Below are 25,730 nucleotides of genomic sequence, written 5' to 3'. Positions count from 1 at the left end.
AGGGAATGGCATTATTAGAAGTTGTGTCCATGTTGAAATATGTGTGTCACTGTGGTTATGGCCTTAAGACCCTCATCCTAGCTGACTAGAAGCCATTCTTCCACTAGCAGCCTTCAGATGAAGATGTAGAATGCTCAGCTCTCCTAGGACAGCCAGGGCTACACAGAAAAAAAATCCTGTCTCAGATAAACCAACAACAACAACAATAAAAGAATCCTCAGTTCTGCCTGAACGACGCCTGCTCCCACTTTGATGTTGCTATGCTTCCACTTTGATGATAATGGATTGAATCTCTGAACCTGTAAGCCAGCCCTATTTAAATATTGTCCTTTTTAAGACTTGCCTTGGTCATGGGGTCCGTTGAAAGCAGTAAAACCCTAACTAGGACAAATATTACAATGATATTAAATGTAAAAGATGGGTGACTGTTTGCTTTGTTTCTGCGGTCCACATGTTCCTCCCAGAACACTTACTTTCACAGTGTTTAGTGTTTTTCATTTATTTTTACATATTTGTAAGAATTGCTAATTAGAATCTAGAATCTACTGTAGAATTTGAACTTTTACTTTATTTATTTATTTTTATTTATTTATTTATTTATTTATTTATTTATTTTTGGTTTTTTTGGAGTTGGTTTTTTTAAATTTTTTTATTCGATATAATTTATTTACATTTCAAATGATTGCCCCTTTTCTAGCCCCCCCACTCCCTGAAAGTCCCGTAAGCCCCTTCTCTTCCCCTGTCCTCCCACCCACCCCTTCCCACTTCCCCATTCTGGTTTTGCCGAATACTGCTTCACTGAGTCTTTCCAGAACCAGGGGCCACTCCTCCTTTCTTCTTGTACCTCATTTGATGTGTGGATTATGTTTTGGGTATTCCAGTTTTCTAGGTTAATATCCACTTATTAGTGAGTGCATACCATGATTCACCTTTTGAGTCTGGGTTACCTCACTTAGTATGATGTTCTCTAGCTCCATCCATTTGCCTAAGAATTTCATGAATTCATTGTTTCAAATGGTTGAATAGTACTCCATTGTGTAGATATACCACATTTTTTGCATCCACTCTTCTGTTGAGGGATACCTGGGTTCTTTCCAACATCTGGCAATTATAAATAGGGCTGCTATGAACAAAGTAGAGCATGTATCCTTATTACATGGTGGAGAATCCTCTGGGTATATGCCCAGGAGTGGTATAGCAGGATCTTCTGGAAGTGAGGTGCCCAGTTTTCGGAGGAACCGCCAGACTGATTTCCAGAGTGGTTGTACCAATTTGCAAACCCACCAGCAGTGGAGGAGTGTTCCTTTTTCTCCACACCCTCTCCAACACCTGCTGTCTCCTGAATTTTTAATCTTAGCCATTCTGACTGGTGTAAGATGAAATCTCAAGGTTGTTTTGATTTGCATTTCCCTAATGACTAATGAAGTTGAGCATTTTTTAAGATGCTTCTCCGCCATCTGAAGTTCTTCAGGTGAGAATTCTTTGTTTAACTCTGTACCCCATTTTTTAATAGGGTTGTTCGGTTTTCTGGAGTCTAACTTCTTGAGTTCTTTATATATATTGGATATTAGCCCTCTATCTGATGTAGGATTGGTGAAGATCTTTTCCCAATTTGTTGGTTGCCGATTTGTCCTCTTGATGGTGTCCTTTGCCTTACAGAAACTTTATTTATTTATTTATTTATCTATCTATCTATCTATTTATTTATTTATTTATTTATTTTATTTATTTGTTTATTTTTGGGTTTTTTTGGAGTTGGTTTTTAACAGACAGTGTTTCTCTGTATAGCCCTGGCTGTCCTCGAGCTCACTCTGTAGACCAGGCTGGCCTCAAACTCAGAAATCTGCCTGCCTCAGCCTCCCAGAGTGCTGGGATTACAGGCATGCACCACCAGCAGCCGGCTTAGAATTAGAACTTTTAAACGTGCTCTGTATACAAAGTGGGATTCCAGGTCTACTGAATTATTATGTATCTATGTGATTCTAACTTAGTGGTATTAGGCAGAGGTGTACAGATGTACTGTAGGCAGATTTGTTGATCAATAAAAGCTTGAATCCCTATTTGATATAAACAAATTTAATTATTTATGATCTGTGAATGAACCGTACTTCCATCATTCAGAGAAAAGGGATTTTTTTTCTAGAAAGAAACGAAAGTGAGTTTCCCCCTCTTCTTTCATTTCCATTATTTTATAGCTCTTTACGTTGGGGACACACTAGAAACATGTTAATTGTCCCCAACATAAAACTGCTTTAAATATTGAGTATTCTTCCAGTCTGAGAACACATAATTGTGTTATGACATTCAAAAGCTGCAATCCTCTTCTGGAAACCTTCCATTGGCGGTTTGCTAGAATGTCCTGTGCACCTGAGAACACTGAGAGAAATAGATTGTAATGTCCATCCAAGGCCACTTTCTTTCATCATCCTCGAATTTCTGAAATCTTAAATTTTTGCTTTCCCTTTGGTTAGCCAGCATGGGTCCCTCTGTCTTTATCATGTTGTTCCTAAAGACATAATCTAAGTTATACTTCTTAATATCCCAACATGTAGATAAGATTTTACTAGCTGTGCGGTGGTGGCACATGCCTGTAATCCCAGCACTCTGGGAGGCAGAGGCAGGTGGATTTCTGAGTTCAAGGCCAGCCTGGTGTACAGAATGAGTTCCAGGACAGCCAGGGCTATACAGAGAAACCCTGTCTCGAAAAAACCAAATCCAAAAAACCAAAAAACCAAAAGAACAGCAAAAAAAAAAAAAAAAAAAAAAAAAAAAAAAAACCCAAAGATTTTACTGCCTTGACCATTTATTTCGTCACATATAGTTTGACTTGTGTGATGCCTAGGCTCTGACCAGAATATTACACCAAGGACTATACAGAGACCTCAGAATTTAGTGTGTCCCTTTAGGAATCATATTTCAAATATTATCTTAGAAAAAACTAGAGTGACCAAAAAGACAGTATACATAAGAAATCACATGTGATGACTACTTGGACAGCACCAGGTATTTGAGAAAAATAATCAAGAATCATGTAGTTCAATGAGATCTAAACACATAGAAACATTACGTTCAAAGGTGATGATGAGGTGTTTTATATTTCTAATGTACCCATTTCTATTAGAAAAAGAGAAAGCAAATGTTGGGGTTGCATTTAAATCATATACAAAGTTCTTTTTGTGGTTTTTTGAGACAAGGTTTCTCTGTGTAGCCCTGGCTGTCCTGGAACTCACTCTGTAGACCATGCTGGACTTGAACACAGAAATCCACCTGCCTCTGCCTCCCAAGTGCTGGGATTAAAGGCCTGTGCCACCATCACCCGGCTCAGAATTCTTGAGAAACTCTGAATTCCCCAATTTCCTGAAAGATTACATTCCAGTCATAAAACATCACTTTTTATACATCTACAATATAACATGTTATATGTAACACTCAGGAAACTTTGCAGAAGAGGCAGATACATCATAAGAACCAGAGCACCAGAACATCTGCTTCAAAATAGGCACACCAAGGAAGAGGGAGTTGAAGGAGGGTTCATGGGTGACTATACAGTATAAGAAATTGCTTTAAATTAATATAAGATCTAAAACACACAGTGGTCAAGAGTACTGACTGCTCTTCTGAAGGTCCTGAGTTCAAATCCCAGCAAGTACATGGTGGCTCATAACCATCTGTAATAAGATCCGATGCCCTCTTCTGGTGTCTGAAGAGAACAACAGTGCACTTACATATAATAATAAATAAATCTTTAAGAAAACAGTAGAACAGTCATGGCATCTCAGGGGCTTATCTCCTGTTCCAAGTTCCTCAAATGCACATTTGGGGTGGGCAAAAGGCCTTCATCTTAGCTACTTTTAACGAAATATAGAATATAGATCCTTTCTTATTTAATTATTGTTATCTTTTGAATTCAATGTAATAAGCTGAAACACAAAACTCATGTATATACATTATAAAATTTATTCTTAAATACAATGCAGCCTGATCATAGCCTCTCCTTCTTCCATTTTTCCCAGTCCAAGACTGGGCAAGGCAGCTCTGTAGCAGGAAATGGGTCTCAAAAGCAGACAAAAGAGTTAGACCTCTATCCACTGTTAGGAGTCCTACAAAGCCAGAAGCTAAAAGCCATAACATGCAGAGGACCCAAAGCACAGACCAATGCCCCAGGATGTCTGCTTCAGTCCCTGCTTAGTTGATTCTGTGGGCTGTGTCTTCCTAGTGTCCTTGACTCTTCTGACTCTTATTATTCTTCCTCCCCTACCCCTTGCTGAGTAGTGGTGGTGCACATCTTTAAGCCCAGAACTTGGGAGACAGAGGCAGGCAGATTTCTGAGTTCGAGTCCAGCCTGGTCTACAGAGTGAGTTCAAGGACAGCCAGGGCTACACAGAGAAACCCTGTCTCAAAAAAAGAAAATCTTCCTCCCCCGCAGCCATAGGATTCCTTGAGCTCTGAGGGCAAAGACCTAATGGAGTACTCCAATTTGTGTTCTCTCTCCATCTAATGTATGGCTATGAGTCTTACACTGACTTTCATCAGCTTCTAAGGGAAAGTGTCTCTGATGATTATTGAACTAGGCCCCAATCTATGAGTGTAGCAGAATACCACTAGGAATCATTTCATGGACTTATTTTTCCTACCCTTGGTCCTTGGCTATTCAGATTCTAGTTCTTGATTATCCAGGTAGTGTCAGGCATGGCTCCCTCTCTTGTTGTGTGGTTTGAATTAGACCACTTACAATTTGACTACTCCCAGAAGTTCTTCACCATTGCCCCAGCACAACTTTCAGGCAGGATAGTTTGTGGGTCTAAGGAGTATAGCTGGGTTCATGTTGCAATCCCACCACTGTAAGTTCCCTGGTTATAGAATATGGCTGGTCCAGGCTCTACATCCTCCATTGCTGAGAATGGTCTTTAGGGTCACCTTTGTACATTCCAGGGATTTTCCATTTCACTAGATTTCTACATCAGCTCCAAAAGTCAACCATTTCCAGTTGACTCTCCCATACTCTCCCTACATTCCTCCTTGAGAACTTGATTCCTTCTGTTCCCATCCCTACCTACTGTAGTCTACCCTCAAATGTATCCTACTTCCTCTTGTCAGTGACATACATTTGTCCCTGGTAGAGCCCTCCTTGTTAATTAGCCTCTCTGGGTTGGTGATCTGCAGCATGATTATCATGTACTTAACAATTAATACCCACTTATAATTGAATGTATACCAGGCTAGTTTTTCTGGGTCTCTGTTACCTCATTCAGGGTGTTTTCCACTAATTCCATCTATTTTCCTGAAAATTTCATGATGTCATTTTAAAAAATAGCTGTGTAATATTCCATAGTATAAAAGTACCAGATTTACAGCTGGAAGTGTCTGTGCTTCCGGTTGGTGTTCTAAGCATGGTCAGCAGTGGTGTTTCTCAGGTAAATCATGGGAAAAGGAAGAGGCTTGCTGAGAAGAGAAATAAGAATTCATCAAGGGAGCTCAACAGACTTAAAAGTATTTCCAGAGTTGATGGTGATGCTTTAATGAACCTCATTGAAATAGAAAGTGTGGTGGTACCCAAACATTGCCAGGAGAAAGTGCAATGTGACATGGATGATGAAAAGTATAACATGAAATGGAAACTGAAATTAAGAGAAACAGAAAGATTCTAGACCAACATGTCCAGTACCCAGGGTGGATGGTCCAGAGGCAAAGAAAAAGACTGAAGGCCAAGAGAGAAAACAAACAGGGGAAAGGCAGAGCAAAGGTTGTGAAGAACATGGCCTGGTGGACCCTTAAAGGGTGGAAAGAGAGCCAGGTGTGGTGGTGCACCCCTTTAATCACAGCACTCAAGGCACAGGCAGGTGGATCTCTGAGTTTGAGGCCAGTCTGGGCTACACAGCAATTCCAAGATACCCAGAGATCTTTTACACAGAGAAACCCTGACTCAAATAAACAAGCAAACAAACAAACAAACAAACAAACAAAAAACCAGAAGCTATTGTTTTCAGTTTGGACTTAGTTATGTAAGTCACAACCAAAATTACTCATTTTTGTTAGAAATGTGAATAAAATATCTTTGGTGATGAAAGAATATTATGCTGAGTTTGGGATTGTATACAGCAGCCTAGACACTGAGTATCATGAGCATTAATGTGCTTATAATTATTTGATCTTACAATTGTCCATTATACTCAGTGCCAAAACATGTTCATATCAACAAAGTTTGGGCAGAAAGCTATTATGCTGTCACATTCAAAAATTGCTTATAAAGGGCCTGAGGATGACTCAACCTCTGTTCCTTGTTGGGTGGCTCACAACCAGCTCCCTGGTATGCACTCTCTTGTGGCCTTCACTGGGACCCATATTCATATGCACAAGTTTCCACTAATAACTAGATAACCAAAAAATAACAAATAACTAAAATAGTCTTAAAAAGGACATCAGTGGATCTTACAAGTAGTACTTATTTGAAGTGTTTAATTTTTTGTTTTGTTTTTTATTTGTTTATTTTTTAATATGTCTATTTTCTATATTCTTTGTACATTCCAAATGATTTCCCCTTTCCCCGATCCCCCCTCCCCATATGTCCCATGAACTGTCTTCTCTCCATCCATTCTCCAATCACCTCCCTCCTTTTTTTCTCTGTGCTTATATTCCCCTCCAATACTAGATCAATCCTTTCCAAGATCAGGACCTTCTCCATACTTCTTCATGAAAGTCATTTGTTTTTTTTTTAATATTTTTTATTTTCTATATTCTTTGTTTACATTCCAAAAGATTTCCGCTTTCCCGGATCCCACCTCCCCATATGTCCCATAAACCTTCTTCTCTCCATCCATTCTCCAATCACCTCCCTCCTTTTTCTCTGTCCTTATATTCCCCTACAATGCTAGGTCAATCCTTTCCAGGATCAGGACCCTCTCCATACTTCTTCATGGGAGTCATTTGTTATGTGATTTGTGCTTTGGGTATTCAGGGCTTCTGGGCTAATTAATATCCACTTATCACAGATTGCATTCCATGTGTATTCTTTTGAGATTGGGTTACCTCACGTAGGATGATATTTTCCAAATCAAACTTTTTGCCTAAAAACTTTGTGAATTCATTGTTTCTAATTGCTGAGTAGTATTCCATTGTGTGAATATACCACATTTTCTGTATCCAATTCTCCTTTGAGGGGCATCTGGGTTCTTTCCAGCTTCTGGCTATTATAAATAAGGCTGCTATGACCACAACGGAGCATGTGTCTTTATTGCATGCTGGGAAATCCTTTAGGTATATGCCCAGGAGAAGTATTAGCAGGTTCCTCCAGAAGTGTCATGTCCAGTTTTCTGAGGAACATCCAGACTGATTTCCAAAGTGGTTGTACCATCTTACAGCCCCACCAGCAGTGGAGGAGTGTTCCTCTTTCTGCACATCCTCGCCAACACCTGCTGTCTCCTGAGTTTTTGACCTTAGCCATTCTGACTGGTGTAAGGTGAAATCTCAGGGTTGTTTTGATCTGCATTTCCCTAATGACTAATTATGTTGAGCACTTCTTAAGGTGCCTCTCGGCCATCCGAATTTCTTCAGGTGAAAATTCTTTGTTTAGATCTGTACCCCATTTTTAATAGGGTTATTTGGTTCCCTGGGGTCTAACTGCTTGAGTTCTTGTATATATTGGATATTAGCCCTCTATCAGATGTAGGGTTGGTGAATATCCTTTCCCAATTTGATGGTTGCCATTTTGTTCTTTTAACAGTGTCCTTTGCCTTACAGAACAAGGTTATTTTATGAGGTCCCATTTGTCAATTCTTGATGTTAGAGGATAAGCTATTGGTGATCTGTTCAGGAACTCCCACTCCCACCCCCCCACCCCCCCACCCACGTGCAAATGTCAAGGGTCTTTCCCAGTTTCTTTTCTAATAGTTTTATTGTGTCTGGTTTTACATGGAGGTCCTTGATCCACTTGGAGTGAAGTTTAGTACATGGAGATAAGAATGGATCAATTCGCATTCTTTTGCAATCTGACCTCCAGTTGATCCAGCACGATTTGTTGAAAACGCTATCTTTTTTCCACTGGATGTTTTTGGCTCCTTTGTCGAAGATCAAGTGACCATAGGTATGTGGATTCATTTCTGGATCTTCAATTCTATTCCACTGGTCCACTTGTCTGTCACTGTGCCAATACCACGCAGTTTTTAACACTATTGCTCTGTAGTATTGCTTGAAGTCAGGGATTCCCCCAGAATTTCTTTTGTTGTTGAGAATAATTTTAGCTATCCTGGTTTTTTTGTTATTCCAGATGAATATGAGAATTGCTTTTTCTAACTCTGTGAAGAACTGAGTGGGGATTTTGATGGGGATTGCATTGAATCTGTAGATTGCTTTTGGCAAGATGGCCATTTTAACTATATTAATCCTGCAGATCCACGAGCATGGCAGATTTTTCCATTTTCTGAGGTCTTCTTCGATTTCCTTCTTCAGAGACCTGAAGTTCTTGTCATATAGATCTTTCACTTGTTTGGTTAGAGTCACACCAAGATACTTTATATTGTTTGTGGCTATTGTGAAGGGTGTCATTTCCCTAACTTCTTTCTCAGCCTGCCTATCCTTTGAGTATATGAAGGCAACTGATTTGCTTGAGTTGATTTTATAACCAGCCACTTTGCTGAAGTTGTTTATCAGCTGTAGGAGTTCTCTGGTTGAGGTTTTTGGGTCACTTAAGAAGACTGGGATTTGAAGTCAGGGATTCCCCCAGAATTTCTTTTGTTGTTGAGAATAATTTTAGCTATCCTGGTTTTTTTGTTATTCCAGATGAATATGAGAATTGCTTTTTCTAACTCTGTGAAGAACTGAGTGGGGATTTTGATGATCATGTCATCTGCAAATAGTGATAATTTGACTTCTTCCTTTCCAATTTGTATCCCCTTGACCTCCTTATGTTGTCTAATTGCTCTAGCTAGAACTTCAAGTACTATATTGAAAAGATATGCAGAGAGAGGACAGCCTTGTCTAGTCCCTGAGTTTAGTGGGATTGCTTCAAATTTCTCTCCGTTTAGTTTGATGTTGGCTACCGGTTTGCTGTATATTGCTTTAATGATGTTTAGGTATGGGCCTTGAATTCCTGTTCTTTCCAAGACTTTTAGCATGAAAGGATGCTGAATTTTGTCAAATGCTTTTTCTCCATCTAATGAGATGATCATATGGTTGTTTTCTTTGAGTTTGTTTATGTAGTGGATAGCATTGATGGATTTCCTTATATTGAACCATCCCTGCATCCCTGGGATGAAGCCTACTTGATCATGGTGGATGATCGTTTTGATGTGTTCTTGGATTCGGTTGGCAAGAATTTTATTAAGTATTTTTGCATCAATATTCATAAGAGAAATTGGCCTGAAGTTCTCTTTCTTTGCTGGATCTTTGTGTGGTTTTGGTATCAGCGTAATTGTGGCTTCATAGAACGAGTTGGGTAGAGTTCCTTCTGTTTCTATTTTGTGGAATAGTTTGAAGAGTATTGGTGTTAGGTCTTCTATGAAGGTCTGATAGAATTCTGCACTGAAGCCATCTGGTCCTGTGCTTTTTTTGGTTGGGAGACTTTCTATGACCCTTTTTATTTCTTCAGGTGTTATGGGACTGTTTAGTTGATCTATTTGATCCTGATTTAGTTTTGGTGTCAGATATCTGTCTAGGAAACTGTCCATTTCCTCCAGATTCTCCAGTTGTGTTGAGGATAGGCTTTTGTAGTAGGATCTAATGATTTTTTGAATTTCCTCAGTTTCTGTTGTTATATCTTCCTTTTCATTTCTAAGTTTGTTAATCTGGATACTGTCTCTGTGCCCTTTTGTTAGTCTGGCTAAGGGTTTATCTATCTTTTTGATTTTCTCAAAGAACCAGTTCCTGGTTTTCTTGATTTTTGTGTGGTTCTCTTTATTTCTACTTGATTGATTTCGGCCCTGAGTTTGATGATTTCCTGCCTTCTACTCCTCCTGGGTGAAATAGCTTCTTTTTGTTCCAGGGCTTTTAGGTGTGTCATTAAGCTGTTAGTGTATGCTCTCTCCATTTTCTTTTTGGAGGCACTCGGGACTATGAGTTTTCCTCTTAGCACTGCTTTCATTGTGTCCCATAGATTTTGGGTATGTTGTGTCTTTCACTTTCATTTTAGACTTTAAGTTCTAAAAAGTCTTTGATTTCTTTCTTTATCTCTTCCTTGACCAAGAAAGTAATAATCATTGAGTAGAATATTGTTCAGTTTCCATGTGTAGGTGGTTTTTCTGTTGTTTTTGTTGCTATTGAAGACCATTTTACTCCATAGTGATCTGATAGGAGGCATGGGATTAGTTTGATCTTCTTATATTTGTTGAGGTCTGTCTTGTGACCAATTATATGGTCGATTTTTGAGAAGGCACCACGAAGTGCTGAGAAAAAGGTATATTCTTTTGCTTTAGGATAGAATGTTTTCTATATATATATATCTGTTAAATCTAATTGGTCCAAAGCTTCAATTAATTTCATTGTGTCCCTGTTCAGTTTCTGTTTTCCTGATCGGTCCATTGAGGAAAGTGCCGTGTTAACGTCACCCACAATTATTGTGTTAGGTGCAATGTGTACTTTGAGCTTTAATAAAGTTTCTTTTATGAATGAGGGTGCCCTTGCATTTGGAGCATAGATATTCAGGATTGAGAGTTCTTCTTGTTGTATTTTTCCTTTGACCAGCAAGAAGTTTCCCTCCAAGTCTCTTTTGATGACTTTGGGTTGAAAGTCAATTTTATCTGATATTAGAATGGCTACTCCAACTTGTTTCCTGAGACCATTTGCTTGTAAAATTATCTTCCAGCCTTTTACTCTAAGGTAGTGTTTGTCTTTGACCCTGAGGTGTGTTTCCTGTGTGCAGAAAAATGTAGGGTCCTGTTTACGTATCCAGTCAGTTAGTCTATGTCTTTTTATTGGGGCATTGAGCCCATTGATGTTAAGAGATATTAAGGAATAGTGATTGTTACTTACTGTCATTTTTGATGTTATTTTTTAAATTTGATTGGTTAACTTCTTTTGGGTTTGATGAGAGAAGGTTACTATCTTGCTTTTTCCAGGGTGAAGTTTCCCTCCTTGTATTGGTGTTTTCCTCCTATTATCTTTTGTAGGGCTGGGTTTGTGGATAGATATTGGGTAAACTTGGTTTTGTCATGGAATATCTTAGTTTCTCCATCTATGGTGATTGAAGTTTTGCTGGGTATGGTAGTTTTGGCTGGCATTTGTGTTCTCTTAGAGTCTGCATGAGATCTGCCCAGGATCTTCTAGCTTTCATAGTCTCAAGTGAGAAGTCTTCATGTGTTCATGTACCAGCATTATAACCAGTGATTTTAAATCCAAATCTTGTTTTACTGGTGTGATGGGGTATCCAGAACATGCTATTAAAGGAGAATTGCATTCAGATGCTGCAATATTTCCGTTATTTCTGTTAGTGACGTTCCTGCATTTGCCTTTTGCCATCTAGTTCTCACTGGTGTTAGTTGGTCTTGTCAATGCTAGATTCACCAGTGCAAGCTGCCTCTTCCCAGGTGGCCTCTGGTGCACAGCTGACCTCCTGCACTGCCTGGAGACAGGGTGCTGTGGCCCATGCTTTTCAGATCCTGAAGCAGATACCTGAAGGTTCCCGCAGGGGCCTGCTGGACCCACCAGAGCACACTGACTCCTCCCAGCAGACCTCCCGGATTCCCCTCTTGCCTCTTGCAGGACCTGGAGATGTGGTGTTGCAGCCCAGGCTGTTCTGGATCCCGAAGCGGAGATGAAGTGTTTATTTTTAATACTTCATAATAAATGATATTTTGCATGGGAATAAAAGTACCAAATTTAAGTTATCCATTCTTCATTTGAGGGAAAATTATTGTTGTTTCCCGTTTGGGGTTATTATGAATAAAGCTACTTTGAACATACATGAGCAAATGTTTCTGTGATAGTATAGTATATGCCTAATAGTGGTATAGCTAGGACTTGAGAGATCAGTTCCCAGTTTCCTGAGGAACTATATTGATTTCCATAATTCTTTTATAAGTTTTTACAGCTGCAGACATTGCAGATTGTTCCCCTACTCTCCAGCATGAGCTGTCACTGATGTTATTGATGTTAAACATTGACAGGTATAAGTTGGAATCTCAGAGGAGTTTTGATTTTCATTTCCCTGATGACTGATGATTTGGAACATGTGTTTCTCAGCCATTTGTAATTCCTCCATTGAGAATTCTCTGGTTACATGTGTATTCCATTTTATAATTGGACTATTTAGTTTGTTGATGACTAGTTTCTTGAGTTTTTCATGTATTTTATATATTAGCCCTCTACTGAATGTTGACTTGGTGAAAAATCTTTTCCTATTCTAAAGACGCCATTTTATCCTATTGATGGTGTACTGTTCTATACACAACCTTTTCAGTTTCATGAGAGTCCACTTATTAATCATTGTTTTTGTTTGTTTGTTTTGGGGTTTGGGGAGGGGTTAAGACAGGGTTTCTTTGTGTAGCTCTGGCTGTCCTGGAACTCACTCTGCAGACCAGGCTGGCCTCGAACTCAGAAATTTGCCTGCCTCTGCCTCCCAAGTACTGGGATTAAAGGTATGTGCCACCACCACCTGGCTAATCACTGTTTTTAGTACCTGCTCTACTGGTGTTCAAGAAGTTGTCTTCTATGCCAATGAGTTCAAGCATTTCCCTCACTTTCCCTTCTATCAGTTGTAGTGTATCTTGTTTTATGTTGAGGCCTTCAATCCACTTGGTCTTGAATTTTACATAGGGTAATGGATATGGATCAATTTGCATTCCTCTACAGCTTGAGATCCAAATACATAAGCACTATTTGTTGAAGGTGTTTGCTTTTCACCATTATGAATTTCTGGTTTCTTTTTCAAAAATTAGGTGTCCATGGGTGTTTGGATTTATTACTGTGTCTTTAATTTGTTTCCATTGATCAATCTGTTTTCATTTCAATAACATGAGTGTTTTTCCCATTAATTTATTAACTTTACATTCCACTTGCAGCTTTCCTTCCCTCTTATCCTCCCAGTGTCTCCTCTCTTTCCCTCCTACTATCCCTCATCCCCTTGTCAGAAACAAAGCCTTTCATGGATATCAAACCTCATTGGCATTTCAAGTTGCAGTAAGACTAGGCATATCTTCTTCTATTGAGGCTGGACAACACAGCCCAATTAGGAGACAGGTAGCTTAGGACAGGCAACTAGTTCACTGACATGCCATGCTCCTGCATGATCCCACATGAACACCAAGCTCCATATCTGTTACATATATACAGAGAACCTCAGTCCAGCACATCCATGTCCTCTGTTTGATGGTTCTGTTCAGTGTTTCTGTAGGTTTTTCTGTGGTGTCCTTGACTTCTTGGTTCCTTCAATCCTTCCTCCCTGTCTTCCACAGGATTCCTCAAGGTCTACCTAATGTTTCACTGTCGGTCTCTGCATCTGTTTCCAGATGCCAGTTGTGCTAGGCTCCTGTCTGCGAGAATGGCAGAATATCATTAATAGTGTCAAGGAGGGCTTTCTCTCATGGCATAAGTCTCAAGTTGAGTCAGTCTTTGCCTGGCCCCTCCCTCAATGAACATCTTGTACTCTTGAACATCCTGTAGGAAGGACAAATTGTGGGTTGAAGGTTGTATGGCTGTTTTGGTGTTCTCATCATCCACTGTAAGTCTTTTCTGGTAAGAGGGGGTGGCCTTTCCAGGCTCCATATCCTCCATTGCTAAGAGTCTTTGGGAAGGTTACCTTCAAAGATTCCTTGAGTTTCCACTGTCCTCGGCTTCTACCTCTTCCCAGAGATGCTCCTGCCTCCCCAAAACTGTTTCCAATCCCCTCTCCCAGTTCTGTTTTCCTCATAATTGATCTCTCCTGTTACCTTCCTCATACACTCCCTAACCCAGTCACTCCCTCCGACTACCTCTATGTCTATTTTAATTCCCCTTCTCAGTGAGGTTCAAGAATCACTCCTTGGGCCCTGGCAGGAGCCAGCAGGTCAGTCAGTGTGGGAGTCACCACTGGGGGAGTGAGGATGATTCTAGGAAAGGCAGGAAGAAGATGTCAGAAAGAGGTATGGGAGGACTGTTGGTGAATACCATGCCAGCAGCTAGTGTGTTTTCTCAATGTCTTTTAAAGGCAATCAACACAAAGCATAACCAATTCCAGGAAGATAAACAGTGACCATAAATCCTTATGTGGCAAATTTATGGTACACAATGTCTATGTTTGACTAAGGCTGTTTCCATCAGACTAGGACAGTCTCTTCAGGACATATGCATAAGCAGAGGAACTTGTAGACCATAACACATCTTAATTAAAAACAAAGACAGATGTTGGCAGACACTTCATGATTAATCTCAAACAATGTTAACTCCAGAAGTGTTTCTCACATGCCTCTTTGATACTTAGCTTCATTCTGTCTGTGGATTGTAGAATAGTTATCCTGTACTTAGTGGCTTATATCCACTTATAATTGAGTACATACCATGTTTGTCTCTCTGGGTATGGGTTACCTCACTCAGGATGATATTTTCTAGATTAGTCTATTTGCCAACAAATTTAATGGTGTCATTGTTTTTAATATTTGAGTGATATTCCATTATGTAAATGTACCACATTTTCTTTATCCATTTTACGGTTGTTTCCAAATTCTACTTATTAAGAATAAAGTTACTAAGAACTTAGTTGAGCACGTGTCCTTATGGTATGATACAGCATCTTATGGGTGTATAGCCAGGAGTGGTATACCTGGGCCTTGAGATAGGTCTATTTCCAGTTTTCTGTGATACTACCAAATTGATTTCCAAAAAGGCTGTACAAATTTTCACTCACACCAGCACTGGAGGAGTGTTTCCTTTGCTCCATATCTTTCCCAGGATGAATTGTAACTTGAGATTTTTTCTCAGTCATTTTTATGACTGTGAAGATGAAATCTGAGTCATTTTGATTTATCCTTATCTGATAACTAAGGATGTACATTTTTTAAGTGCTTCTCAGCATTTAAGATTCATCTGTTGAGAATTCTGCTTGGGTCTGTACCCCAGTTTTTCTTAAATTTATTTTTTAAAATTATTCATTTTATATCCCACTCACTACTCCCCACCTGGTCAACCCATCCCAAATCCTCCATCCCCTGCCACTTCTTAGTTATCCCCTTACTGTGGTGCAAGTCTGAGAGGCTAGGGCCTTCCTCTCCCACTGAGTCTCTCTTCTATCCTTCCATCTCTTTAAATAAACCCTCTTTTCCCCTATCATTATTTTTACTTGTTTTGTGTGTCTATCAAGCTGTACCATGTAATGAACATGAAGGCAAGAGGACAGGTTGGTTTCTCCTTCACAGTGTGGTTTGTGGGACTCCACTCAGTCAGGCTTGACAGGAAGGCCCTTTACCAGTTGATGTTTCTTTATTGGAGCAGGTGCAGTTATCCAGTCTGGGCTTCAGTTTGTTTTTAAGATTTTGTTTTTAGGCATGTCTGTGCACCTGTGCAATGTGTGAGTGCAGGTGCCCATAGAAATCAGAGGTGTTGGTCCCCCCTTCGAGTTGGAGCCAGAGTAGAGATTAGTGTTGAGATTTGAACACAGGTCCTCAAGAACGGTAATACTCTCTCTAAAGCAGAGTCATCTGTCCAGTCCCAGACCTTCAGTTTGAGATAAGCTTTTAGGAACACTTTCTCCTCCTGTGCCCAACAGTAAGTAGTAACCTTTTAGTTCAGAAAACTGGCTTCATATTTGAAAGTCCTACAATTAAGTCTTTGATTCCTTTGGGGTTTCTACTACTCAACCTGAGAGGCAGGGGTCTGCTCCCTCTAGTGATAACAGAAATAGTCCCCAAAGAGTCTTTCCTTTTGCATTTTTATATTTATGTGTGTGCGCATAAATATATAAAGGTTTTCTGTTTCCAAAGAAAAGGTTTCTCTGTGTAGCCCTGGTTGTCCTCAGCTCACAGAGAACTGCCTGCCACCAGCACCCAGCTCAGCTTGTTCCCTTATATGACCCAGGCAGACCTCCTGAGGAGTGATGCCAAGAAGCCATTAATTAAGAAGGATACATTCACCTTCATTCCCAGCAGTCTGGAGTCAGAGGCAGGGCAATCTGTGGTTCAAGGCCAGCCAGGCCTACAAACTTAAGTTCCAGAGAGCTTCATATTGAGACCCTGATTCAAACAAAAGAAAACTATCTAAATATATTTCTCAATCAGAGTGTGCACCTGCATGCCCAAAGAGGCCATCAGATTGCACTATAGATGGCTGTGAGCCTCTTTGTGGTTGCTGGGAATTGATCACATGACTTTTTGCAGAACTGTCAGTGCTATTAACTGCTGAGCCATCTCTGGGATTCTGGGGATGGGGGAATCTCCACTCTCTAAGCGGTGGAGAGTGGTGTTAGGGTGAGGGACTGTGCGAGGCTGGAACCAGGAGTGCCTGGATTAAAGGTGTGTACTGTCAACACCCAGGTTCTTTGAACTGCAGCCATCTCTCCAGCCGCAGACCCACACCCCAGTTTTTTTTAAGACTTGAGTCTCTATTGAGCTCTCAGGTAGGTTTCTTAACAAGCTAGATGTCAGGGATGATAACTAGTATAAGCCCTTTATTAACAAAAAGATTTATTCAGTCAGAATCTATAATTAAAAGGTTTAGTCAAAAATGTCATCCAGTGTGTATTAAAAGGTTTGAGTTATTAAATTTAATGGAAACTAATTTTACTTCCCACTAAAACGATTCCTTGTTTGGACTTGCCTCTTGTTCAGGTCAATAATAAGGATGGCTCAATGGTCAAATGTGCTTACTCATTTCAGGACCCAAGTTCAGGACCCAGCTCCCTCACAGCATCTGAACTCTAGCATGAGATTCAGCACCCCCTTCTGTCCTAAAAGTGCAATTACACACGTAAACATAACACCCCTAATCCCCAACCTATAAAAACTGACCATGTTTCTCTTTCAATGTACAATAAACACATCAAATTATTATCACAGTTTCTTACTGAAAACCATTGCAATTTGAACTCATCTACTCAGAAACTACAATGTACTTAGCATTCAGCCTTATCTTGCATTCCATTTCTTCCCATCCCATTAATACCAAGATCCCATTGTATCACAAATACATCTGAAACCATACCATGCTTTATTCATGCAGTTCCTTAAGGCTAGCTGTATGTTTCCTAAAGTTCAACTGTTTTGGCCTCCATTTGTTTAATCCTTTAATAGGAAGGAGTCTCTGGCTAGCTTGGTGACACCTACCTGTAATCTACAGTTGGGAGGCAGGATTGCCAAAAATTCCTAAGACCAGTTTGGTGTGAAGGAGCTCCAGGTCTAAACAGTGATGCACTCTTCCAAAGTAATCAACCAACATAGAAAATCTTCACTTGTGTTTTCTATTTCTGTAAGGTTGCTTTTGATTTTATTCAGCATCCTGTATATATATATAGGTTTTTTGGATTTGGTTTTTTCATGACAGGTTTTCCCTGTATAGATCTGGCTATCTTAGAACTCACTCTGTAGACCAGGCTGGCCTCAAACTCAGAAATCCACCTGCCTCTGCCTCCCAGAGTGCTGGGATTAAAGGCTTGCACCACCACTGCCCAGCATGAATTTCCTGAGCCTGGTCTACAGAGTGAGTTCCAGGACAGCCAGGGTCACACAGAAAAACTCTGTCTCGAAAAACCCAAAATAAAGAGAAAAAAAAGGGAAATTCATATTTCTTCAAATAAATAAAAAGGAGGCACAACAAATAACATGTGATATAGCAAAACAGAATGTAGGAACAAGGAAAAAAAACAGTATCAAACAGAATTCTGACATCCTAAAAAATAAGCTACCTGACTAAACATTCAGCTGCACCTAATGTAGAGAATCCACAAAGAACTTTGTATCCACAGGAAAACTCATTTTTCAAATGTAGCAAGTTTTCACCAATGCTACCAGGAAAACTTAACATATATAGGGGGAAAAAAACAACACAAACTAGATTCCTGGTGCTTAGTGTGAAAAATCATTTTAAGACCTTGACTTTAATAATAAACTAGGTAGAGGGGTGGACTGACATGCTTTTAATCCAAGAGTTGGGGAGGCAGGAGGATCGAGTTCAAGATCAGCCAAGTTCAGAGTTCAGATAGCCAGGGATACTGAGAACTGTCATGAAAAGTGTTACCACAAAGCAACGGCATACCAGAAGAATTTATCCATAACCAGTGACACTACTTTATATAGGTAACAAAAAATTGAAGTCTACCAATTTTATAGTATTCTAAGGGTAGGCATGGTGGCTTTTTCTTTAAACTGAGGCCATCTCTATAGCTGAGTATCAGGACAATTTTGAGATACTGTTGCCAATAAAAAAAAAATCAAGTTCAACCCTTGTCAATTACCACAAAGGAAAATGGAAGTATGCAGCAGTTAAGAATTTAGAAATTAAAGCCCACTTATTCTTACTGCTTGGGAAGCAGAGACAGGTGGAATAAAGACCAATCAGTCAAAGATCATTAGCTCTGAAAACTCAATAACCATGGAAGTGGAACATGTACCAGGGCACTCTGGTTAATCTTCTGACACAAACTGAATTGAAGAAATACATGCAACTGGATGTTTATTGCAGCATTCTCAAATATCCACTGTGGGATGCCTAAGGAAATAGCTCACGATCAAGTTTATAATCACTGAGATGGTGACCTGCTGCTTTAAGTTCATGATTGCATTCACTATGCTAAGTCTGTACAGCTGTGTCAGCTCACCACAACCTTCACAGAACAGAGTACCCTCAATGGATTGGCAAAACAATCCATTTACATACAGCCCACAAAAAATGTACAAGAATCAACTCTGCAGGCCATACCAGATGCTGTCCTGATCACTAGACAGATTAACAGGGACAGCCAGGGCCATGGAGACCCCATCTCAAACATCCCAGTACTAATACTGTGCATTTTCTTCTTGTCTCTGCCTTTTCTGGATGTTTATCACATCTAGTTTTCATTCTCAAATCTTGTGTCACTGGCCCTAAAAATAAAAAACAAAGAAACACAGGCATTACATAACTGCCAAAATTAAAACAGAACACAACAGACCTTTGTAATGGTCCATCTCAGAAGCCAGATCCATAGTTGTGGTTTTTCAAAAGGAATTCAGGTTCATGATAGGATTATCATAGACTAGACCAACTTCATTAAGTTCAACACAGGGCTGGAAAGATGGCTTAGCAGGGAAGAGCACCAACTGTTCTTCCAAAGGTCCTGAGTTCAAACACCAGCAAGCACATGGTGACTCACAGCCATCCTTACACATATCTGATGATGCCTTCTTCCGGTGCTTCTGAAGACAGCTTCAGTGTACTTATACATAAAAATAAATAAGTCTTTAAAACAAACAAAAAAAAAAGTTCAGCAGAAAACAAACCAGAGAAGCACTCACATGCACTCCTGCTCTAGGATCTTTACAGGCCACAGACATCCCAATGGGTTGGCATTCCCTGCTGGCAGAAAGAAAGAAGTACAGTGACACACTATTAATATGAACTGCATAGAAAGAGTAAACAAGACCACTTCACTAAAGCACAATGATCTTCTCTCAGAAGCTGTATTTGTCTTCAGGTCATCAACTTCTGGATATAGTTCATCACTGTTCAGACCAGGTACGTCCCACAACTTTAATTTGTACCCTATGCATTCACTACAGTCATTCCAAATTGAAAAAGCAAGGGTAGTTGGTTGGCTTTAGTTTACCAGCACTATTTCAGAAAACATTTACAGGAAGCTGATGCTAATTCACAATGGTAAAAATGTATGCTGACAAAAATATAAATCTAGGTTTCTTACACACCTTTCAAAAGAGTCAGGTTTTAATCAAGTTACTTTCTGTTACAAATTCTCTTGGATGCTATGGGCTCCCCTCCACCTAAGGAAAAGAAACAAATTCTAAGCAGCACACTCCACTTCCTATTGCTCTAATACTTCAAGTAGAAAACTAAGCTATATTGCCCTTAACTTGGCATCGTTTTGCAGCTGTTTTGACCATATGAGGAATGATGTCGCCATTGTTCAGGTGAGAGGATTTGTGTTTCTCTTGGGTGTCACCAGTACCTTCTGAATAGCACAAGAGGCCTAGCATATTTTTCTGCAAACCCTGCTGTATAAGAACCCACCCAAGGTGGGACCAAGGAACCAGAAAGCAAGCAGCCTTCAACCAGGCTGTCCAGTCCCAATCTCCCCAGGACCTAGGCTCCAATCCAGAAATCCCTTTTGCTGCTGCACATTTCCCCTAGGAAGTTTACATGGGTACCCTGCTCCACAGACCCAGAGCCTCTAAATTCACTTTGCATGTCCACATTTTGGTTGACCCTCCGGGCACTTAAACCACACACCTACAGAAAAGAAGGAATGCTTAGCTTTCCAAGCAGCTCCCATTATACCTTCAGTTGAGGGAAATGGAGGATGCCCCTCCCTCTAGCACCGATTGGACGGAAGAACACATGGGCGTGGCCTTTCCTGGAGCACTGTCTGGAGCTGTTCTCAGTGGTCTTTTCTTCCAGGGCATTCCAGGGCATGGTGAGCACCTGCCAAGTGCCTATCCTGTTCTGTGTGCACTACCACAGGCTCCGCACCACCTGTCTATTCCAAGTCTGGAGACCCACTGAACTTGATGTGGAGTGGGAGTGGCGCCAGAATTCAAAGGAACAACAGCAGTTGGAGGTGAGGTCTCCTCCGACTTCCAGCCTAGTTGGTTGGCACACATGGTTGGCAGCTGGGAGTGGCCTTGACCTCACCCTAACTGTAGCCCAGATGGCAGGGGCACCTCTGAAGGGACCTTGGAGGACAGAACTATGCAGGTGAAACCAAGCAGCCCTGCTCATGTATGCACATGTATGTGGAGGATGAAGGACAGCCTTAAGTGTTGTCCCACGAACACCATTTTTTTTCCTTTGAGAAAGGGTCTTTTATTGATCTGGAGCTCACAAATGAGGCTAGACTGGCTGAGCACAAGGAGATCCTCCAGCTCCCAGCTCTGAAACTATAACCATGTGCCACAACGAACATCTTTTTTTTTTTTATGTGGTTCTGGGAGTGAATCGATCTTGGGTACATGGGCTTGCAAAGAAAATGCTTTACTGAGCCATATACACAGTCACATTATTAGGTTTTTTTGTTTTGTCTTGTTTTGTTTTTTTTGTTTTTTGTTTTTGGTTTGTTGTTATTGTTGTTGTTTTGGGACAGGGTTTCTCTGTGTAGTCCTGGCTGTCCTGGAAGTCACTCAATAGACCAGATTGGCCTTGAACTCAGAAATCTGCCTGTCTCTGCCTCCCAAGTGCTAGGATTACAGGCGTGAGCCACCATGCCTGGCTCAGAATTAGGTTTTTAAGGTTACTAGATGAATGTCATTTTCTAAATGATTTTGGTATGTCTTTTTAATCTTTTTTAAAAAAAGATTTATTTATTTCATCATAAATAAATAAGTAAATAAACAAACACAATAAAGTACACTGTATCTGTCTTCAGACACACCAGAAGAGGGCACTAGATCTCATTACAAGATGGTTGTGAGCAACTGTGTGGTTGCTGTTAATTGAACTCAGGACCTCTGGAAAAGCAGTCAGTGCTCTTAACTGCTGAGCCATCTCTCTAAACCTGTAGCTTAAATATTCTGTGTTAACACTCATCGCAATAACAAGAGAATTTAGATAAGGAATCATGGTATGCACTCACTAATAAGTGGATATTAACCTAGAAAACTGGAATACCCAAAATATAATCCACACATCAAATGAGGTACAAGAAGAAAGGAGGAGTGGCCCCTTGTTCTGGAAAGACTCAGTGAAGCAGTATTCGGCAAAACCAGAACGGGGATGTGGGAAGGGATGGGTGAGAGGACAGGGGAAGAGAAGGGGGCTTACGGGACTTTCGGGGAGTGGGGGGCTAGAAAAGGGGAAATCATTTGAAATGTAAATAAAAAATTATATCGAATAAAAAATAATTAAATAAAAAAATAAAAAAAATAAAAACACAAAGGAGGCAAAGAGTTTTCTAGAGCTTCTCCATTTTCATAGGTTTTTTTTCAGTCTATAATAAATAGGACAATAAATTTCTTTCTGATTCAAAAAAAATGATCTCATTTCCTATTTCCAGTTAGTAATCAGAGTCAGAATGGTGCTTCAGGAAGGTCACCATATTTTGTGAATAGGCATTACACAGACACCTTAGGCCATGTGTACATTTGTGTGCCTATGACAATATGGCAGGAGCAGAAGGAGGTCCTGAGTTCAAATCCCAGTAACCACATGGTGGCTCACAATCATTAGTAATGAGATCTGATGCCCTCTTTTGGGGTATCTAAAGACAGCTACAGTATATTTGCATATAATAAAAAATAAATCTTTAACAAAGATGTCTGTTTTTCAGATAATGCAATATTAAGAACTGTTTCTAAGGGAACAAGCAAACAATTAAATGAACTATATATTGTTATAACTTTTGAAACCACTAGAGCCAAACACTTGTGTGGAAGGAAACAGCAAGCAATTCATGTTACAAGTCAGGGATGTGCAAGCCTCAGCTTACTCCACAACTCCTGCAGACCTTCAAATTCTGTAACACCTGGGTGATTTCACACTATCAGTTCCAGCTGCAGTACCAGGTACAGCCTTAGCTATCTCTGGAACACAACTTCTTTGTACTCTGAGAAAACACTTCCTAGAAGATTTCACCTCAGTGATGCTGGCCTTTTTTTAATCCCCTCTAATTTCGTAGCTCCAGCTAACCAGCATCAATTACCCCAATAGTCCCTTCTATTTCTGACTCTAAAGCCAGGTCTAAGTGACAGAAGCTGCTGAGTTCTGCTGCACGAAGGATATGGGGCATGGCCCCCTTGTTCTATTTCATTATCACTAGCTTTCTGTTTGCCACCTGCTTCACTGCCTAAACTTGTCTGTACTGGAACTTGTTCTGTACATATTTGGGGGGGGGGGGGATTTTGTTTTTTTTGAGACAGGGTTTCTCTGTATAGCTCTGGGTGTCCTGGAACTCACTCTGTAGACCAGGCTGGCTCGAACTCAGAAATCTGCCTACCTCTGCCTCCCAGAGTGCTGGGATTACAGGCGTGTGCCACCTCCGCCCGGCTTGTTCTGTACATTTATCTCTGAGATCTGCATGGCTCTGTGTCCTTAATGTGGAGATTGAAGGTGTGTATCACTATGCCTGGATCTAAATTTAGCTGGGGGGGATCTTGCTCCAAGATCACCACTCCCTTTGTTTAATGTAATAGCCTAGAAATCACGATCAAGCTCCATTTCGCTTCCTAGTGCAACCCCTTTTGTTGTTTTGTTTTTGTTGTTGTCTGTTTCTAGGTTGTTTTTTTTTTTTTTTTTTTTTTTTCTAGACTGAGTTCCTCAGTATATTCCTGGATGTCCTTGAACTAAGTCTGTAGACCAGGCTGGCCCCAAACTTAGAAATTCGCCTGCATCTGCTTTCCAAGTGCTGGGATTAAAGGCCTGCACCACCACTGGCCAGCTGGCGCCCCCTTTAATACTTGAATAAAACATTTTATATTTTTTCTTTCAAAGCTTTCTATACTTGTTCAAATAACTCTTCATGAGACTTAATTAGAGAACAAAGTCCATGCTGGGCATTTTTGAGACTTCCATGCAATTGACAAGAGACGCGTCAATGCAATTAATCTGAGTCTCTTCAACCTACCCTCAGGCAGACTCTTAAAACTAGGGAAGATAAAAGCCTAGGGCAAAAGGCAGGCACATTTTCCCACTAAATACGACAAGAACAGCTTCTAGGCCTCATACTGACATTCTTTTCCCACAGTTCAAATCACCTTCAGCACCAATGTCTTCCATATTCCTACTAGAATGGTTCACTAAGCCCAACTTAAAGCACTTCACTGCTTTCCACAACCAAAGTCACCAAATCAACATTCTTCCAAACAAAAACATGAAAACGCTTATCACAGTAATACTCTAGGCCCCAGTACCAACTTCTGTATCAGTCATGATTCTCTAGAGTTAGAGCAATTATGGAATGTCTCTACATATTAAAGGAATTTGTTGTCTGCAGTGCATCAAACCCAATAATGGGCAGCTGTAAATGGGAAACCTGCTTCATGAGAAAAATTTATTTTCAAGGAAAAAAAAGAAATGCCTAGGAAATCAACAGGCTATTCCCTTGGGTATGTCTATGAGGGCCTTTCAGAGAACAAGAGGGAATAGCCATCCTGTGAGCATCAATCCAATAGATTAGGCACACAGGAATAAAAGAAAGGAGTGAGTGAGGGCAGGCAGTCTGCTTCTCTGCTCTTTGGCTGCTGAGGTGAAGACCTTAGCTCTGACACCTAGACAAAGAATTAGCCTGTATCAGGGATAAGCTTTCTAACTGATCACCCAATACAAAGTGCTCAGCCCTTGTGATGACTGTTCTTGATAGTAATTTGACTACATCTGGAATTAAGTATAACTCAAGTGGCTAGAATTTTTCTTGTGAGGATTTTTCCCCTCTTGACTAAATCATTTGAGGAGGAAAAAAACTACCCAAACCATGACATTTTGAACTTTGAGAATCTACCTAAAATCCTAGCTGAAGCTATGGTAACCACCTCTGTGAAGGACCTGTAAGAAAGGAAGAGAGATGAAAAACTATGGAATTTATTTTAACTAAGAACATATTAAAAAATAAACCATCCAGATGCAAAGCATGCAAAAGCCTGACTGAGATGTGGAAGCTTCCTAGTTATTTCACATCTACAACATTAACACACAACTGTTTGGTTAATGTGAACTCAACAGATTGGGAGCTAGGCATCTTTGAAGTCTACTGTCACTATACGCAGTCAAAAGTAGACAGAGGGAGATTCATGCATTTTCCACCTTTTAGAACCGAAAGTCGAGTTAGTAAATGGGGTAGACTTGGAAGAGGTAGCAGTTGAGATCAATATGAGCAAAAGAAGTTGTAAAAATCCTCCAAAGAACTAAAAAGAAGTTCATGTTGATATTTGTTAGAATGAGAGATTAATGATGTCACCATTGATGAAAATCAAAGTATCAAAGTATAAGCACATTGCATAATATGTAGTTACAGTAAAACAGTGTTGTAAAATTACTAATATTTTTCTTTAGAAAATTTCTCACTGCACATTCTAGGAAAGCCTTTAACTAGAAATCCTCCTGGTTCAGCATTCTAATTCCGTGAACTCTGGGTAAAGGTGTGAGCTACCACAATAAACTATACAGTGATTCAGCAAATCCCTTGGGGGAGATTTGCTTGTGGAGATTGGTCAAGGTGTTAGTTCAATCTTCCAATCCATTTAGATAATCCCACTTAGAGAAGCTCACCCATTGGAAGCATCAGTAAAAGCCACCATGGGCGGAAGTGGGAGTGGCCTTTCGAGACTCTAAGCACAGTCCTATGGCCCACCAGATTCATTCTATTTCAGATCAGACCACAGTGTGCTTTCAACCTTCCGGTCCAGACACTGCTAGACCCCTGCGCTCTGAGGATCTGATCTCAGAACTGAGCCAGTATTGTATTGCTACCAAGCATTGCTGAGCACGGGGATAATTGCTTGGGTAAGTGCACAATTTACAAGAGAAAATTCCTTCATAGTCTCTATTTTTAACTGAATAAAAACAGGTGTTTGCTTAGAAGTTATATTTTGCTATTCAGCAAAACTTGATTCAGTTTGCCTTTGGATTTCTTTCTTGGGATATAATGTGGCTTAAGGTTATAGATAATTTTAAATTTATCAGTATGCACATTTTAGTTG

General features: G+C 40.2%; 1 non-coding gene across 1 annotated transcript; it reads right to left on the bottom strand.

Moving 5' to 3' along the window:
- Positions 1–19,056: 19,056 nt before the first annotated feature.
- LOC127690310 (small nucleolar RNA SNORD50) lies at positions 19,057–19,128 on the bottom strand. Its single transcript, XR_007979038.1, has one exon. It is a non-coding gene; the product is annotated as a small nucleolar RNA SNORD50 (small nucleolar RNA).
- Positions 19,129–25,730: the final 6,602 nt, after the last annotated feature.

Source organism: Apodemus sylvaticus, chromosome 7 (genome assembly GCF_947179515.1).
Source record: "Apodemus sylvaticus chromosome 7, mApoSyl1.1, whole genome shotgun sequence".
Lineage (NCBI taxonomy): Eukaryota > Metazoa > Chordata > Mammalia > Rodentia > Muridae > Apodemus > Apodemus sylvaticus.
The sequence above is the reverse complement of the archived record's forward strand: the minus strand, read 5'-3'. Positions and strand labels throughout refer to the sequence as shown.